The 20,243-nt window shown below is 41.2% G+C and overlaps 1 protein-coding gene across 4 annotated transcripts in view; it reads right to left on the bottom strand.

Moving 5' to 3' along the window:
• The window catches only part of Zhx3 (zinc fingers and homeoboxes 3), a 152,516-nt gene extending 132,273 nt beyond the window's left edge, over window positions 1–20,243 (bottom strand). For 3 of the 4 annotated variants that reach the window (XR_001235582.1, XM_005392512.2, XM_013518283.1), the window contains exon 1: window positions 19,713–19,971. The gene's annotated coding sequence lies outside the window, so the exon portion shown is untranslated. Of the gene's footprint in view, window positions 1–19,712; window positions 19,972–20,213 lie in introns of those variants that run through there. The other variant, XM_005392514.2, reaches the window with a different exon arrangement.

Raw genomic sequence — 20,243 nt, 5'->3', positions numbered from 1 at the left:
GAGTAAGGCTTTCTTAATAGTCAGTAGGCAGAATGATTTCCAAAGTGGTGACCACATCTACTATATGGAAAACAAACAGAAAAGTTAACCTATACAAGTAAAAGTAAAGAGACTGTATGTGTATGTGTTATGCTAGATGCAATGGTCGGGTTATTAACTGCTATAAAAACGGCATTAGCTAGCACGCACTTTGAAAGTGACCTACATCTACCCTGCTCCTCCCCAAGAACACTGCACCCAAGGGCCCAGTCAGAAACAATGACTGGGAACAATGCTAGTCAGTTTCTAAGTACAGACTTTGAGCTCAGAAGGCCCCCACCCCAAGGCTCAAGAATGATTCAAACCAAAACTTTTTAGTGCTTCTTCCTACTCATCCTAAGGTTCTGAGGAAGTAAGAACTCATCTCACATAAGGGTAAGGAATCTCCAAAGCAGAGATATATGCCCCAACAATCAAGTCACAATGCACTCTACAAAATAAGCAAATGTCAATGCTCGGGCTAAATCTTGCCATAATAATTATTCTTTAAAATGATCACAAAAAAATGATCCAAGAGATCTTAGTTATGGGGTTATTTGCTTATAAAAGGTGAAAAATAGCATTCCTTCCCTAAATTAAAAAATTCAAAGTTACAGGAGGAGGATCAGGTACTCCTGGTCTCTCTATTCTGCGGTTTTCAGAACTCACTAATATACTCGAAGACTACCATCTGCACTAGAATCTTTCAGTTTAGGAACGTAATTTCAACAGTGCATCCATTTTATCCAAATTTCATAGAGTAAAAATATTTGGATGCTCCAAAACACTCCTTATAAAAGAATTTTATTGGTAACAACATAATATATAACCAATGTTTTAAAAAATATCTTTTTCTTGTGTTTTTCAGTAAATTTCTGGTATATGAAGACATACCAGATTAGTCACTCAAAAAATATACATAAACATTTCAAGTCTCTAAATGACAAGCAACTTGAAAAGATAGCAAATATAGTGAATAACAGCTGGTCTGCCTGGAATAAACAGTCTCAATTGAACATGCACAGAGAGGTGCACAACCACTTGAAAGCTGATTAAATAGAATCATTCTTTTTATTTACCTATTGAGACAGGGGACGAAGATTTGTACATGGGTTCAAGGACCTGCAGCAGATCACAGCTAGTGGGGGCTCTGATGAGTACAGCACAGTTACTCACGCACTGAAGAATTTGCACTCATGAACTTTACCCCAAAACTGCGGTACTACTCAAAGTATGATCTGGGAAACCTGCAGCATCATTACCTTAGGTGGCACCCAGACCTAATGAGTTAGAATCCACATTGTACCCAAATTCCCAAATTCATCTGTAGGCACACTGCAGTCTGCAAAGCATGGGGTGAGGAGGTAACTGTTCACACACAGGAGCCTTTTCACAGTGCTTGTCCTTGGGCCTCTCCTGTTGCTCATTTTTACTCGTGACTCACATGAGGATACTGAAGAGCCCTCACTAAATCCCAGGGGACACTAATCTAAAAGGAAACAGCTGCACAAGCACCTCTTGGAAGAGACTAGGTTTAACAGATCACGTAAACATATAGAAGCAACCAGAGACTTGCTAGAGAAAAAAGAAAAGTAATGTTCACTTTTGTAACTACTGCAAGTTAGACCACTTCTGGAGAACAGCTTATAAATCTGGCCACGCATTTTAACCGTGACCGACAGCAAACTGTGGACACAGACAATGGGGAGAGATAAAAAGAGCAAAAGGGATCAAGAGGTTCTATCACAAGGGATAGCTTAGAAGGATATTACACTTGAAGGAGGGATTAAGTGGATACAGAGTAGCAATGCTCACACACTTGAAGGACTATCCCAATACATTTATATCACAAATGTGTTTCTGAGTATCTTCTGTGTGCCAGGTAGTGTATCCGGAGGGAAGGATTCAGAGACTAAAAACTAGAACTTCTCCTTGATTTTCTAATATTTCCTGCCTAGTGGAAGAAACTTGTCTGTTGTCCCAGAAATCCAAACCAGAGCCAATGAAAGACAACTAGAAAGATAAGGGCACTACACAAGAAAGCCTTTTCTAGCCATGGAGCTACAGCTTTGTACAGGAGTGAGCAAACATAAGTGACGGGCTTCTGGGGACTGCAAAGAATGTGTTAGGGAGGGGGTGACCATCTCTCAGGGAGTAGCCCTGGTGACTAGCAGGCCAGTGTTAATATTATAAGATCAGAAGATAACTGGGTTCAATATCACTAACCTAATACAAGATTCATTTACAATTATGCTGTATTTAATTTAGCTCAGAACAAATTTTTAAAAACCTAAATGCAACTTAGGCTTATCAGCTAAACTTTGTATGTAAATGATGTCTAACTTCTTTTTCTAGTGAAAGGTTTTTTGTTCTTGTTTTGAGACAGGGTCTCAAACAATAGTTCAGGCTGGCCTTGAAAACACTATGAAACCCAGGGTGGCCTTGAACTCAGGCAATCCTCCTGCCTCAGCCTCCTGAGTACTGGGATTACAGCCATGTACCACCATGCCTGGCTCTAGTAAAAGCTTTTAAAACCTAAGATTTAATACAAATCCACATTAACATTTGAACAACAACTCTGCCTAATAACTCATTTGAGTTGTACTCTTGCTTCTCTCAGCCACTCCTCTAAAACTACTATATTTCATGTTCTTTGTTTCAGAGTTACTCATCCCACTCCTGAAATTACCCTAAAGAAATGACAATTCCTTTCCCACTTCCAGAATAAAAGGGCAAAGGGTAGGGGAACTAGATATCTAAAGATATAAATGAATACTATTTAAAAAACATAATACATAAACCACTTGATGTTCAACCAAAAAAATCAATCCTTTTCAGGGAACAACATAGGAAATAAATAATAAAAAATACTCGACCAGTAAAAACATGTTTAAGGTAAAATAAAAAACTATTATAAATAATTTTGTAGGTTTCATAGCAACAAGGAAAAAATACAATGTCATGTTTAAAAAACCTTGTACAAATCAAGTATGTGAACAAAAACTATGAAAAAAAGAAAATTTTGAAGTGTATCTTCTAGTATGTTATTACAATTCTTCTTCATCCAAAATTTCTACTTCACTGTTGACTATTCAATAAATACTTTTATAATGAACACAGCAGAAACCAAAAGAAATGCAATTCATTAAAGAATCTGTACATCAACAAGAAATGAAATAGCAAAGGTGACACAGCTTGATTTTCCTTTTCAATTGGTTATCTGTTCTTTATAAAGCTCCTTAAGCTCATAAACTCTTAAAAGTAAAGGTAATGATACTCACGCTATGAAAAGTACTTAACTTTTGTGGAAAGTCAAAGGACTTTGTACTGCAGCCGCCCATGAACTTTGGGTAAAAACAAAACTAAATTTCTGGATTCTATTTTGTTTTTCACCTTATTTGCTCTCACTTAACATCCCTCATGCCAAGTTGAGTTTTCTTCCTTTCCTTTTTCCTTCTCAAGTTCACAGATGTGAAGAAAAAAAAAAAAAAAACAGCTCTGTTTAAGTTCTCTCCTGTCTCCCAGGAATGCCATGAAATGTGGCTTTGTGGAATGGGTTACAAAGAAAGATATGAGGAATATCCAACTACTATCTATCACCACCAAGGTTAGTAGGACTGAGTTGACTCAGAGCCAAGAGATTTGGGTTCAAGTTCTTTACACCTTTAACATGGTGATGTCACAAGAAAGTCCTTAGGCTTCATCCTTTTATTCTGCCTTCCCCTATACACATGCATACAATTTCTGCCCATTATGAAACTGCATAGGTTCTTTTTTTTTTTTTCCCTTTTTTTGAGACAGGGTCTTGCTATGCAGTTCAGGCTGGCCTTGAGCTCACTTTGTAGGCCAGGCTGGTCTCCAACTTAGAACGATCCTCCTGCCTCAGCCTCCCGAGTGCTGGGATTACAGGCATGCACAACCACACCCAGCTGAAACTGCACAGGTTCTTAAAACTAGTACTGTCCAGAAGTACTTTCCACATTTCTTACCCTATCCTCTACCCCAGCAGGCCGACTCTTGAGGCTTATATCAATAGGCCTCTATGCCCTTGGACCTCTCACTGGAGTAGTCAATGCTAAGGCCCAGAAAGAGATCAAGGGAAGGAAACAAGGGATGGACAAGGAGGGTATAGTTGGGGAATTCACCCCAGTTATTCTGATTGCAGCCCTCAACCAGAAGTCACAGGTTCCTCTCAAGGTAGCCTCTTCCACACGACAATCTCTTCTGGTGTCTGATAACTACTTTTGTCCACCTTCCCTGTGGAGCTAGGGTCGGTAGCAGCTGGGATTCCTGCACTCCCCTTTATGGTTTCCTCTACATCTGACCCACATCTCTTTAGGTAAATTCTCTTGTAATTACCCCAAGTTGAAAATGCCAACTTTTCCTATTGGGACTCTAATTAAGCTCTCTCTATGACACTCTCTAACCTCATTTACAGCTTGAATCAACATGGAGAGAACAGGCAGTGCTGGGGCAGTTCAACTTCAACTACAACACCACCTCTCAGTCTCAGGTGCATGTGCAGGCAAGACATGATGATCTATGTTCCCCTAACAGGACTGAAGCCGTCCCAAAGCTCAGCCACTCTCCTCAGACCCAGGGGAATACCAATTTCTAGGGCCTTGGGGCCCTATGAATTGAACCACCCCATATTTTAAATCTTCAACCCAGTTTTAGTCAGCAATCCCCAACTTTATCTTAAGTTAATAACGGGATCACATACACAATCTCTTAGGGACTGGGGAAGGGAAACACAGCAAATGTCCCATCCTCCAACTGTGCCACTTTCAAAGGAGGTTTTGAGAAACAGCACAAAAGCAAACTCCCCAAGCAAAAGGGATACTTAACCTCTGATTGAGTGGGAAATGATATGGAGTAATGAACCCCCAATACACCTTTCTCTTTGTCCCAACTCCCAGAAGAAGTAAGGAAACTGAGGCCCACAGAGGCTAAGTGTGCAAGAAAGAGCTAGAACTAAATGCAGGCACGTGTCTGCCAGCTCAACTTTAACTACACCACCACATTATCTCCCATTTGATCTGTGCTCAAAGATTCCCAAACGCAACACAAAGGAAACACTTCACACAGGTTAGCCTATCCTACCAAGCTATATCACTTTTACTGGTTTAAATTACACTAAGGAGGTCAGGAGTGGTCCTAGTCATCCCAGGACTGAAGAAATCACAGAGGTATGACATGTTCCCACCACCTTGAACCACTGGTGGTACGTGCATGTCTGGCCCATCTGGTCTCTTGTACCACTGGTAGTAGAAGTGGTACAGTCATGCATGAGACAGTCATGTGTGTACCTCCAGTGGGTCAACTCTCCTGGCAATATGTTAATCTCATTTTACTAGATCTAAAGAAGCAGTGTAGGGCCATAGTAAGAGCTCATACTCTGAAATGTAGAGCAAGTCCCAATCTTTTAAAATGAGGCCAATTAAATTACTGTTAATGATATATTATTAAAACAGGGTTGTTGTCTGACACTACATGACATGTGCAGAGCCCTCTGCATAGCGATTGGCATGCTGTGAGGATGAACACTAGCTCGTGTCATCACACGCACTAAATTTGCTTAAGTCTCATCCAGATGGAAATCAAATTCCATGGCTTTACTGGAATCTTATAGGACTGTACCTCCAGGACTTAGAAACCTTTTGTTTTCTTTTATGAGGAAGTATATAACAATATTACCAAATGTAACAAAACAAAACAGGAAAACTATGGTAGTAGGACCACTGAGATAAAAATAGTCCCTTAAGAGGTAGGCATGAGAAAATGGGAAATGCAAAAATGGGAATACCCTGGGGCCAAAAACCCCAAACCAGCTGTAAACGCTTCTATGAAAATACAAAAAAAAAAAAAGAAGACCTTTCCACTCTGTGAAGTAGAGGCAGGAGGATCCCAGGTACAAGCCCAGCCAGGGCAATCAGGAATGTAACAAAACTTTTTTTTTCTTGGTACTGCGAATCAAACTCAGGACCTTGCGCTTACCAGCCAGGTGCTGTGCCACTGAGCCATCTTACATACACAGACATTTGAAAATCTATACTCAATGGGAAGTTCTGTGAGACTTTCAGTCAAGAAGGGATTAAGTTCAACAAGGGATTGAGCCACAAGCTCAATTTTATATATATATATATAAAATCTATGCAACTATTATATATATATATATATACACACACACACATACACACACACACACACCTCGGGCTAGTCCATTAAGATCATAATTAGAATAAGATTACATCTAAGAAACTATGGATCCATAGTTTAAAGAGAAGTACTTGGAGATGAAAGGGCAGATGAGAGCTTTAAGTATTTGAAGTATACATTACACTAGGATTAGGGAAAAGAGACAAGCAAGAATGGGTAAACTATGTATATATGTGTGTACAGGATAGCTAACATGGTTGTACTACTGACTTCTACCGCTTTACTGAAAGGAACAGTTAAGGTTTAATTACTTGACCAATCTTACGTGTCTATATTTGTTTTCCTGAGTAAACACTTTGAAGATATCAATATGTAATACCACCATTGTTAATTTCCTGTGATATTAATTTCCATTGTTAATTATCACCATGTTTGAAATTCAGTATTGCTTATACTGTTTTTGTGTTATTTTGTACATGCATGTGTGTTTGTTAATATGCTTTTGTTCTTTTATCTTTAAAATAAAAAAAATAATGCCAAAAAAATGAAGTATATGTTGCATACAGTGTAAAAGACTGTGGTAAATCTAGCGAATCAAAGGTCCTAAGGCACAGATTGTGATTTTCTGTGAGGAAGAATATTCTTGAGCTAACAGAGAGGCCTACCATGTCAGAAAACGAGTGGGCATCTTACCAGTGGGCATACTGGAAAACTCTATGGTCACCTTCTATATGACAGTCCACAATCCTAATATACATTTGTTTGGACACCAGAAATAAACGTAGGAATCAACAAAATATGGCTCATGTATGCTAACTTTTCTCACAAGAAACCCTTGAGAAAATAATATGAGGGCTCAAACTTAGCTTTTTTACATATATAAAGTCTTATTCCATTTGAGAGGTATTCTTTTTTTGTATTTTTCTTTTAAAGAGAGTAGTAAAAAAAAAAAGAACAAATAGCCTTTGAGAGGTATTCTAGTTAAAAATAACAACTACATGTTTTAGTCATAAAAATAATCAGCCCAACACTAAAAAACTAGTAGAATCTGTTGCATTAGTTTGAGTAACTGCTAAAAATTTCATGTAATCATAGGCAACACTGTCTTCTGCCCTTTAAGGTTCAGAAAGCTAAATAGCAAAAACATCAAGGAAGTTCTAAAAGGGGCTGGGGATTTAGCTCAGCGGCACAGCACCTGTCTGGCAAGCGCAAGGTCGTGAGTTTGATTCCGGGTACCAGAAAAAAAAAACCAAAAGAAAGTTCTAAAACATTGGCCAGGCATGGTGGTGCACGCCTGTAATCCCAGCAAATAGGCTGAGGCAGGAGGATCACTGTGAGTTCGAGGCCCGCCTGGGTGATAAAGTGAGTTCAAGGCCAGCCTGAACTGCATAGTGAAACCCTATCTCAAAAAGGTCAAAAAAACAAAAAAGTTCTAAAAATTCACAGTGACTGGGAAGAAAGTGAGTCAACATTTTATTTTCTTTGTTCTACTTGCCAAAAAAAAGAATGGGTTTGGATCTGAAACACAAAAAGAAAAGATTCAAAAGAGGAAAAAGATATTTGAAAGACAAACCTGTCAGGTTAGTGACATTAACCACCTCAAACTTTACAGAAATACAAATGTGCAAGTTGTGTATAGTACATTATACTGTCTCTACCCATCTCTTTTTCCCTGTACCACAATAAGCCAGTTAGCAGGAGGAAAGGGTATAAAGGCAGCAGGTCATCTTTCAGCCAGCCTATGTGCTGCTTTCCAGGGCTATCACAGTTCATCACAGGAGCACACTGGTGTTTATCACCATGGAAGCAGTTGTAAAGACAAAACCAGAATTGTGAAATCGCAAAACAGAAGGCACATGTAACATATTTTGCAGCAGGAGTGAGGGAGCGGAGGTCCAAATTACCAGACAAAAAGCTCTTCTGAAGCAATTCCTGTTCTTAAGTGACTTTTTTCATTTCAGATGATAAGGACTACCACAATTATCTTAAGAAACTTAACTTCTCTTCACAGAAGACATTACGTCTGAATTCCAGCCTTCAGACCCGGTGAAATGAATGCTCTGTTAGAAGTCATTCAATCAGGTGTACATACCTTCACTGTAAAAGTGTGGCTTTCACCTGAGCTGGACAAAACAATCTTTGTCCTAGATCATGAAGTAGTTTGTTGTAATCCTATCCTTCAAGCACTATTAGCTGGAGAGACAAATAAGTAAACAGGGTACTAAGTGCTATCACAGAACTCCAGGAGAAATAGGAAAGAAGAAGTGGCGCCAGCCTCAGGATTAGGAAATGCTTTCTGAAGGTGGGGGCACTCAGAGAAAGTCAAAAAGGCAAGAGGGTGCTGGCTTGATGAAGAAATAGTTCACTCTATGCAGAGGGACACAGAGGAAGTCCAGAAAGACCAAGGTCAGAAGCCTGAAGAACACTATCAAAGCAGGGTTGGCCTGAGGACTTAGGGACAAGAAAAGGGCTACAGCTCAGGGGGCCAAAGAGACAGAAGAGCTGAGGAAGAAAAAATTAAAAATTAAAAAAAAAATTTAAGCTGAGGAAGAGAATATCTTAAGGCTCGAAGAGCTCACAGTGTGAACTGATGCAAGTCAAGTCAGCCAGAGCAAAAGACCTGGATTTAGCTAATCATAAAGGACCGTGGTATCTGTTGCCCAAGACATTTCAGGGAAATGGCAATGACAGAGGCCAGCACAAAGGGTTGAACTGCAGAGCATGACAGACCATCGCTAAAGCTATTCACAGGGAGCTTAGCTTAGAACAGGAACCGAGCTCACACGAAACACAAGTTCAAATTTTATTCTACAGTCTGAATCTCTGCTCTGAGCTCCACTCTCCACTCCTTTTGAATTCTTCCTTTTGCCTCATCTGCTACATTCAACTTAAACTTCAGGCCTACCCTCCACCTGTTCTTCATATAATACCCTGTCCTGCTCACCTCCAACCAATTCTTTCAGGGTCCAGGTTTTCCAGTCCTCCAAGTAGTGTATTTCTTGGCTTTTACTATCAGGCACCTTGAAGTTCAGACGCCCAGGCCTTAGCTTGTTTCTCTGTTTCATATTAGTTATGTGGCCTTTGTCGAGGCCCTTCATCAGTATTCTCATCTTCAAAAAGATAAACATCACCTGCATCCACAGCTGTTAAAAAGCTCACCTGGGAAGGCGTATAAATACCCTAGTTCTCACCCACATCTCTCCTGACCTGAGGGCCTCTCTTTGACCTTTGCTATCAATTGCCTTCACCTGGAACCAGTCCTAGACCCTTCAGCCCTCCCCAATTCCTGTCCATTAAGGCAGAAATGGCCTCTCCATTCTGTACTAAAGCTGCACAGGTCTTTCCTCACTCTTCGTAAGGTCTCCCCCACCACTCTTTGCAAACAAACACAAACACACCCAAATTTATCCCCCATCCAGCCCTCTCTCCTTTCTCATCCTAACCATCTCTCCTTTGGCCTTATTCACTAGCTCCCATTCAACATTTGGTGCATAAAGTCCTCCCAGACAATTAACCATTCTCAATCTATTCCCCTACCCTGCTGGCTAACAACTGACACCCCAGCACAACCTTGGAAACCATGGTTTGAAGACAGCAGAGAACTACCCAAACTGGATCTCCTCCACCACAGCTGACTGTATTATAAAAGAACATGATTACTATTTCCTATTATTTAAAATAACAGATTAACATGTCTATTATTTTAAGCTACTAAGACTTCAGCAGGATTTGTCTATTATAGTAACTACTATTTTTCTACATAATACCAAGAGAGGGGAAAGATGATAATGGTAAAGAACAAAGCTGATACAAAAGCCTATAGCTAGGATTAGGCATAACACTGCCTCCACGTATATATTATCTATCCTCTTCAAGATATTTTAAAGTATGTTTTCTCATTAGATACATGGCCATTTCTCATGCCTACAAATTCAAGAAGCAGCAATAATCTATCACAATTCTTTTTCTATCCACTGTAATGTGGGACACTAAAATAGTCATGCCCAACACCTCTGAGAAACTAAATTCACTGGACATTTTCAATGCTTCTGTTACTTTTTATGGTACTACCTCCCTCTAGAAATTCTCCTCTGTTTTTATTTCTATGACCCCATGCTCCTGACCTTTCTCTATATACCTCCTTGGTTTCCTCTGTGGACACCTCTTTGTTCATCTGTCCCCTAAATTTTGGGGTATTCTAGAGCTCCATCTTTATACTTCCTCTCATCTTACACATCCTAGTGCTTCTGTTTAAAATCATCCACAAACATAGTTTCAGTTGACTGGTATGCACTGGTGACTTCTATACTGATGTATTTCCAGTCCTGACCACTCATGTGGGCTCTCCACATCCTGGCAACATTTGCTACTGGGTTCCAATACCATGGGCACCTCAAGCTCAACATGGCTAAAACTACAAAGGGCACCTTGCTTACTATCCTTTCTGCAGTGATAACAAGAACATTTATTAAGTACTGTATCAGTCAATGTTCTCTAGACTGACATGAAAAACACTACGAAATACACCTCTCTCTCTCTCTCTCATATATGCATATATATATATATGCATATATGTTTAAATACATGCACACTAAGAGATTTATGTTAAAGGGTTGGCGCACTCAATAGTAGAAACCAACCTGAATCTGTCAAGCAGACCAACAGGCTGGAAATTCAAGCAATAATTGATATTGCAGTCTTGGGCTTATCCTCCACTAAAAGAGGCACTCCTGAAGATAAGGTCTGGCTCTCTCACATCTGTGTCCTCAGCACACTGAAGACTATAATGCTGACAGAAATGCAAATCATAAAGACCAGGTTCAGGAGGTTTCAGTTGAAAAGGACTCCACTGACAGTATTCTCTGACAGAAGATCTGTCTATATTTTGCTCATGTCCTGGAACTTTGTGGGACAGTGAGATTAAGGGTGGCAGATTAATTAATCTGGTACAGGAAATTTCAAGGTAGGCCAACATTCAGATTGTCACATGGGTACTGTGAGCAGGTTTTAGCCAGGTTCATACTGAAAGTCAGTAGCAAAAAGCCCATTTAAAAAGTATCCATGAAGCTCCAGTGGCACAGTTGGTTAGTGCATGGTACTTGTATAAAAAGTGTCCAGTTTTGCCAGAAAAGGGCCTGAAAAGTTGGAGCAGGGGAGAGTTTGGCTGCTAAAAAGATTAGTATTAAGAAGAATCCAAGTACTCTTCATCAGGACAACAGGAAAGATACCATAAGGGCATCAGTGGGGGGAGTGGGGCTGAGCCACACAGCATCTTGCCCAAAAAGGGCTGCCTAGGAAATTGGTTCTTCGGGATTCATTTCACACTGCTCAGCCATCCAAACTTTCAGAAATCTCTGCAGCCATGATCCAAGGGTACCTGGCTACTGTTCAAGCTGGCAACAGTTTCTATCCCCTTATTTGTACTTATTGGAATGGAAATGTTTATCCTGTGCTATTGTATGTTGTCAGTTTTCAACTTTCTTTTCTTTTCTTTTCTTTTCCCTGTTTTTTTCCCGGTACCAGGAACCGAACTCATGACTTTGCGCTTGCCAGGCAGGTGCTGTGCCGCTGAGCTAAATCCCCAGCCCCTCAACTTTCTTTTGACTTTTAAGGGAGTTCACATCTGAGTTTGCCTTAAGTTTCAGAGATTTTGAACTTGGACTTTTCTGCAATGATGGAATTGTTAAGACTTTCGCAACTCTTAAAGATGGACTAAATGTATTTCGCATAAAGAGATGCATATAAATCTTTTGGGGACAGGGGCAGAATCTTATGGTGTAGATGAAGACTGTCCCCAACAGGTTTATGTGCTCATATGCATGGCTTCTGGAAGATGACTGAATCATTGGGGCCATATACTGACTTACTTTTAGGAAGTGGGGTCTGGTTGGAAGAGGCAGGTCACTGGGAGTGTGGCCAAGAAGAATATTAGGGTATACAGTGTCTTTCTCTAGGCTCCTCCATTCATAATCATTTTCTGTCTCATATATTTCTTTTTCTTTTTTCTTCCTTCCTTCCTTTCTTTTTTCTCCCCATCTCCATCTTTGTCTCTCTCTTCTCTTCCTCCCTCTCTCTCCCTCTCCCTCTCTACCTCCCTCTCTCCTCCAGACCTTTCTACCATGCCTTCCTGGACTGAAATGTGAGCCAAAATAAATTTCTCCTCCCTTAAATTGTGATTGTTGGATATTTTGCTCAGTGATGAGGAAAGTAACTAAGACATGCTCATGATTTTCGTGAACAATTTAGGAACACAATACTACATGCCACCAGTGCTGCCCATTTGAATTGAGATAACTTCAAAAGGATAATGAACCTGGACCAGAGCTGACTTCTTGCAGAAAGATCCTGCACCCAATAACTCTTCCACATTATGCTTTTCTACCTTCTTTAGGAAAAATCCCCTGATCATTTGAGGCTCCCACATACTGGCTGTAATACCTATTTCCACTGCTAGAACCTCTGACCCTACCTCATTCAATGATCTGGCCCACCTTCCTTTTCCCTCCCCCAGCCATGCTGCCATCTTTCTGGATGGCTTCTCTGACCACATGGATAAACTGTTCCGTCATCATCACTTCACTTTAGTGGTTCATGTTTGTGGCAAAACATAGCAGTTGTCCATGCCCAGTAATTAATTGCTCCAACTCTGAAATCTTCCACTCAAACATTCCCTTCTAACCATGTATCCTTCTATTACTTCATCACTCTAGTTCCCTAATTTCATCAACACCTCTGGGCCTGTGTTCCTCCACACCTAGCCTAGATTCTATCAGTCACATTAATCACTCTCTGGCCAATATTTTCAGTTCCTCTGCTCCACTGTCCTTCTGCCACCCACCCCTACCAAACCTGAACTCTGGCTCGATCCAACTATGTGCGTTCTTTGCACCCAAAACCATGCAACTGAGCATTACTGGTTTCCCAATCAATCCAAGAACCCCTACTCAACAGAACCCTGCATGCTGCCTGGAGATCATGATGGATGCTGTCTCTTGATCATTATTCCTCTTTCTGACCTCAACTGTTTGTCAAAACTTCTCATTTTTCCTCTGAACTCTTCCTATTTATTTATGGCACTGAAGGTTGAGTTCAGGGCCTTCACACTGAGCTACATCTTCAGTCCTTATTTTTATTTTTATTTGGGAACAGGGTTTGCTAAGTCACTAAGTTGCTCAGGCTGGGCTTGTACTTGAGACTCTCCTGTCTCAGTCTTCCAGAGTGTTGGAATTACAACTATGTGCTATCATTTATTCTTACCAGACAACCACCCCCTATTTTACAGAGATGATGGAAACTATCATATTGGTATGCACTTATAAACCATCCCACCAGAAAATACGACTGTGCCCAGAGATTCTATCATGAGGGCTGTTGAGTCCATCATACCTGAACTACAGCATTATTTATATGGTCATTTGAAGCAGCTCTCTTGTAGGAAGCATTCCTAAGGTAAATAGTGCAGTGATGGGTATCTTACTAGTGAAAGAGAAATAAAGTAGTATGTTCAGCCTCTTAAAAGATCTCTGTACCCTGAGAATCCTAAAGATACAGAAGGTTTTTAAAGGAAGAAAAGAAAAAATACTGTCTTACCTCATAAACATTTAATAAACCTCAATTCAAACATAAAGTCATCATATATCAACAGAATTATCATAAATTCCAACTGAATCAATTCTCTGATAATTTTCATAAATTCAAAACCAAGCCAAATGTGGTCGTGCATACCTGTAATCGCAGCGCTCAGGAGTGTGAGGCAGGAGGATTATTATGAGTTTGAGGCCAGCCTAGGCTACATAATGAGTTCAGCTTGAACTACATTGTGTGTTTTTGTTACTATTCTCATTGCTGAGACAAAATACCCAACACCCAAAGTTAAAAAGGGAAAGATTTATTTGGCTCACAGTTTGTGAAGGTTTCAGTCCATAATCAGCTGGCTCCAAGGCAGGGTGACAAAGGGCAGAAGGGCAACAACAGTTCATGGCAACTGGGGCAGGGGAAGACAGCAAGGCAGCAAGAGAGAGAATGAGACAAACCTCTGTTGCTTATATTGTACCCACTCTATTGGGATTAGGGTGGTACCAATTCAATCAGTGGACTGATCCAACAATCACTTACCCTTAATCCCAGCACCCTAATCCCAGCATTGCACTACCAATTAATCACACGCTCAACCACCTCCAAAAAAAAGCCCAGCCCCCATGACTGCATGAAGCTTTGGGGGGGACATCTAGATATAAACCATAACATAATGAGATCCTACCTCAAAAAAATTAAAACCAATGATAGAACAGTGTTACCATCTGTCATAAGCTCTAATTAATTAAGGAGGCTACAAGCCTTTTCCCAAGATTTTTTTTCCTTATACCCAACACTGATTTTGTGTGTGTGTGTGTGTGTGTGTGTGTGTGTGTGTGTGTGTGTAATTCTGTTCCTCCCAATGACCCTTCAGATAAGAACTTTTTTGTTTGGTTGGTGTGGGAGTTTTTTTGAGACAGGGTCTCACTCTGTAGTCCAGGCTGGCTTTGAGCTCACTGATGCAGCCCAAGCTGGCCTCAAACTCAGCGATCCTCCTGCCTCAGTCTCTCGAGTGCTGGGATTACAGGCATGCACCAACCACACCCAGCACTAAGAACTTTTTTTTTTCCATTTATAACTATTTTTTTCCATTTCCAAAAACATTGAAAAGTAATTTTTCCAAGGACCAACAGAAAGTAGCACAGGTAAAGTTAAAACGCAGAGCCTGAAAGCAAACTAATCTATGTGGTTTGGCATAGTGGTTATTTGTTTTGGTTTTGTTTTTTTTTTTTTTTTGAGACAAGGTCTCACTATATAGTCCAGACTGGCCTTGACCTTTACTACATAGCCCAAGTAGGCCTCAAAGTCATGGAGCTACTTCTGCGTCAGCCTCCCAAGCACTGGCATTACAAAGTCTACACCACCGAACTGAGCTTGGCATAGTGATTATTAAGAGAAACTTTTGGTTGAGTGGAGGGGCACACACCTATAATCCCAGCTACTGAGGAGGCTGAGGCAGGAGGATGGCAAGCTCAAAGACAGCCTTGGCAACTTAGCAAGGCTCTGTCTCCGAACAAAAGAATAAAAGGGCTTTAGGACACAGCTCAGTAGGTAAAGTGCTTGTGTAACATGATGCTCTGGGTTCCATTCCCAGTACTGGCAAGGGGGAGAGAGATACAACACTCTAACCCAAACATTATTATTTTTTATGCTCCCATATATAAATATGAGGATCTATCAAATATTAATATCACAGCATATCTCATATTCATTCCCACATTCGTATCAGAAAGCAGTAATAGATAAGAAGAAAGGTCCAAAAGTTAAGTCACATGGATTAAAATCCCAATTTAATTACTTTCTTAGCTGTGTAACTTTAAAAATTTCTAAACTTCTCTAAATTCAATTTTCTCACCATATATATATATATATATATATATATATAGTCACCTTACTAGGTTCTCCCAAAGATTTATATAATGAGTGAATGCACTTTGCAGTGGACTTACTACATAGTAAATCTCAAAAAAAAAAAAAAAAGCTGCTATTCTAATTACTGAAAATGTTGGAGCCCCTGCACCTACTGGATTCTAGGCAGAGCACTGGGTTCCAGGACTATGCCATAACTAGGCAAGCTGTCCCTGCCCTCATAAATCTTGCAGTCTGTTGGAAAAGTTAACCTTAAAAAAGGAAACAAGTGTAAAAATAAAATACCTGGGCTTTTGGTGAAGTACCAAGAAGGGAGATACATATATACTGAGGCAGAGGATAATGGGGAGGAAGCTACGATATATAGAAAGAGTAATCAGGGAAGGCCACTGGGAGGAAACATTTTAGCTGAGAATATATGTTTGATAATGATCTTTTTATAAGAAGAGCTAGGGTAAAGTGACAGGCACAGGAAAGATCTATACAAAAGAACGTAGCATACTGGAGAAATTTACAGCACTCAATCTGACAAGCATGATGAACAGCGAGCAGGAGGTGGAAAGGGAGGCAGGGGCTGCTGCCTTAGAGTACGTGTAGATGTGACTGTAAGTGCTGTAGGAAGGCACTACCCTGGGAGGTCGCATGGTCTTCTTTATTAGATTACTCTGGCTGCTGTAAAGAGACTATGCTAGAAGGTGAGCGTGATGCTGGGAAATGAGCTAAGAGGCAGTGGACAGTCATCCTGCTGAGAGAAAAGAGTGGCTGAATTAGAAAGCACAGGGAAGGAAGGATCTGAAATATTCTGGAGGCCAGCTTACAGGCCAGGTGGATGGCCTTGACATGGGGTAGGGAAAGATGAAGGATGACTGGTAGGTGTCTGAACAACGAGTGGACAGTAATGACAGTGAGATGGGAAAGGCTGGCAGATGGACAGGAAGGAGGGATCATGAATGAGGGATACAAATTTTGAAGTTTGAAAGAGAAACTGAGAGACCAATCTGGGACTGTGAGGCAGCAAGCAGAGAAAACAGGAAGGCCTGAAAGGGCAAGTCTGGAACCTGAGAAAGAGTGGGAGGTATACAGAGGGAATCATCTGCATGTACGGGATATTAAAGTCCTGGGACTGGAGGAATTCATTCACAGAGAGGAGGCAGCTGAGAAAGAAAAGAACGAGAAACCAAGCTGGCGATCTAAAACTGAACATGGTTACGCAGCACACATAGAACTGCCCCCAAATACATGTACAATAAATGCCGATAGTACAAATAAAAGTTAACACACAGTTTCATGAAGCCTTGCAAAGAATAAAATTTTTATTTAGGATTCTCCCACAAAGTTCTTGCATATTTGGAACATAAGTGAAGGTCTTTAGACTGTGTCTTAGGGACCCTTCTCTTTAAGTAAGTGCAAGGAGCAAGTCCCCCCACACATATACATACAAACCCCAGCTCACTAAAAAGTAGCCAAACTGAAGCTCAAATCTTTAACAATCTTACATTCAGGTATTCTCTGTAAAAAATCTGCCTCAAGATACAATTTTCCTTCCTTCTAAATGAAGATACAATGTTATATTTTATTACAGCTGTTGTTCCACCTGAAAGATAAAACTGTCACAGGAAGCTGGGCATGGCAGCTCACACCTATAATCCCACCACTCTGGGAGACTGAGGCAAGAGGATCACAACTTGAAGACCAGCTTGGACAGCTTAGTGAGGCCCCATCTCAAAATTAAGGGACAGGAAGGCAGCTCAGTGCAAAGACCCTGGGTTCCATCCCTAGCAGTTACACACACACACACACACACACACACACACACAAACACAAACATTATATGAGAGATGTAAAATGCTCCAAAGGTCAAGGATTATTTTTTTTAAATTTTGTAAAAAGTGTACCTTCTAGACCACCCAAAAACTGATGAACAGAGAGATGAAAAGGAAACAATTACCAAGAAAAGTATAACAGTTACCCCCCAAATGAAAACACTTTAAAGCTATATTTATTATATCTCTGGGGATCTGCCACACAAAAAAATCCACTCTGCTCTTGAGGCTTACATTATCACTAGAGTTACCAAAGTGAAGTCACAGCTGTAGACATAACTGGGACAGTTCGTATTTTTGAAAGATTCCCTATATGACACAAGGGATAACGCTTAAGAAGAAAAGCCAATAACATTTGCCAAAAATGTTCTCCCAGCTGTTCAAGTTAAATCAAGATTGTAATTCTTTTTGAGATCATAAACCTCACTTTGTAAAATTCTTTCTTCTCACATACAGAAAAGAGAGAATGTCATGACTTTTAAGAGACTGTTATTCACTTCATTATATAGCTATCTAGAAGGCTACCAACAAGATCACATGAATGGATGGATAATGAACATTCATTTGTTCATTCATTCAGCAAACAGTAAGTACTACAACATCCCAGGTGCAGTTCTAAACTTTGAGGATATAGCAGTGACAAAAAGTCTCACACTTCGGGGTTAATGAAGAAGAAACACAATACACCAAAATATAAATATGTATTACCAAGAGCTGGTAAATAAAACAAGGCAAAGAGGACTGAGGGATGAACAGTATCTTATAGAGTGGTCAGGAAAAGCCTGAGAAGGGTACATTTGAGCAGACACCTGAAGACGTAAAGGAGAACTGCAAAAGCAAAGGCACTGAGACTGAAGTATGCCAAAAGTTTTTAAAAACTAGCAAGGAAACTGGTTTGTCCTGGAAGTTGGGACAAAGACGTAGGCAGCCTGATAGGCCATAGCAAGGACTTCAGGTTTTACTTTAAAATGAAAAACTATTAGAGTGCTCTATGCTGAGAACCAGCACAACGTCACTTTTTAAAAGGATCATAAAGACAACGCATGTACCTACTCATAAAACTACAACACCTCTCTCATAATCTACTACAGGTTAAAGGAAAAATGTGCAATAAAAGTTTTAGTCTATAGCATTTTTGCAAGAAAATATATGTATACATGGAAAGACAAGACTAACAAGGATAAATGCCAAACTGTGATTTACTATGGTTTGTGAGACTCTGGGTCTTCCTTATGTTGTTGGTTTTTTTTAATTAAATATGAATTACTTTGTAAATTTTAATGTTATCTTTAAAAAACAAAATCTACTGCACCGTGAGACGACCCTACTCTGCAATCTTCAACATAAAAACAAAAAACAATGTGGGGAACATTTTTTCCAAAAATTACCACACTTCCGCAATGTTTGCCTGTCATGAACCACTGCACAAATCAAGCGTGGCTCCATGTATCAAGGTCGCAAAACCAACTTGGTTAATATGTTTATCATTACACAGTAACTGTCTTTTAAAACACCTCCGATACTATCTTTCCCAGGCAGCAATAGAGGGGCCTTTTTCACTCATTTTCGAAGTTTCTTTGATACTTCTTTGCCGCTTCTGGATTTTTCCACTGTATGTCTCTTAGAAACAAATTAAGCTCGAATAAATTGTTCCAGCTAATGAAGTACATTTTTGGCTCTTTCTCCGTGGTTGAGAATTATCTAGCAAAATACCAATTGTTTTAGGACGCTTTTTCTCTTAGTTTTGAAATACTGCAATACTCAGTTACCACAAATAAAAACATCAAGAAAACCACATACAAGAACACGTATATAAATGGAAACTACAGTAATCTTTTTTTAAATTGAAAATGTGTGGATGCCTCATGAATAAACATTCGGGATATGTAGATAAACATACACTGTGCCACAGGACATAGATAAAAACAGAAAGGCACAGGCCCTCTCTGCTCCTCTACCTAACACTCCCCCGCACTCCCCAGCACAGAACAGTTTCGTGCAGGGCTCCAGCCCAAGGCAATCGCTGCTCAGAAACTCAAACCGTGCGATTCCAAAAGACTCAAACTCTCACTTTCCACCTAAACCCGCATCCCACCCACTCCTCCATCACTCCCAACTGCTTCTCCGACTAAAAATCCGAACTGGGAAGGCGTCACAAATCTCTCAAACTCTTCTCACACGCCCTTGCGAGCACCCGGACCCCCAGGGCTCACGTGCACCGCTTTGCTGGGCGCCAGCGCGGACCCGGGATTCAGGATTCTACCGTACCCCGAGCAGTGGAGTCGGCTCAGCTGCCTTGGCCGGTGCAGCTGCGCTCTTTACACCAGCGGCATGGGCTGCCCCGTCCCGGCAGGAGGCAACGGCCCGGCCCGGGGAGTGGAAGCCAGCGGCGCTCGGCGCGCCTCCCTGGGCACCCCGCTTCTCCTGCACCACGCCCTTTCGCCCCTTTGGCCACTGGGTGGCCCGTGGGGCACAATGACCCCCGGGGGCCAGGGCGCGCGAGCCTGGAGCTAGGGGTGCTGACAGATGGGAGAGGGGCCGGGCTTCGGGGGGAAGGGGCGGAGCCTCGCAGCATGGGGGTGCTGGCGGCTGACAGACGGGGGCAGCGCGCGGAGGGGGCTGACGGAGCCTACAGGCCGGGCCGGGGACCAGGCCTGGCGGGAAGGCGCTCGCGCAGACACAGGGGCTGACAAGCGGAGAGACACACAGACACCGGGGACTGACAGCTGCGGGGGCACTCGGGGTCGGCGGGCCGCGGAGGGCGCTCACCTGGCAGCGGCGGCGGACGCTGCGCCCGGG

Source organism: Chinchilla lanigera, unplaced genomic scaffold (assembly GCF_000276665.1).
Source record: "Chinchilla lanigera isolate Chin_1 unplaced genomic scaffold, ChiLan1.0 scaffold00044, whole genome shotgun sequence".
Lineage (NCBI taxonomy): Eukaryota > Metazoa > Chordata > Mammalia > Rodentia > Chinchillidae > Chinchilla > Chinchilla lanigera.
Note: the sequence above shows the minus strand (reverse complement) of the source record. Positions and strands in the feature narration are given on the sequence as shown.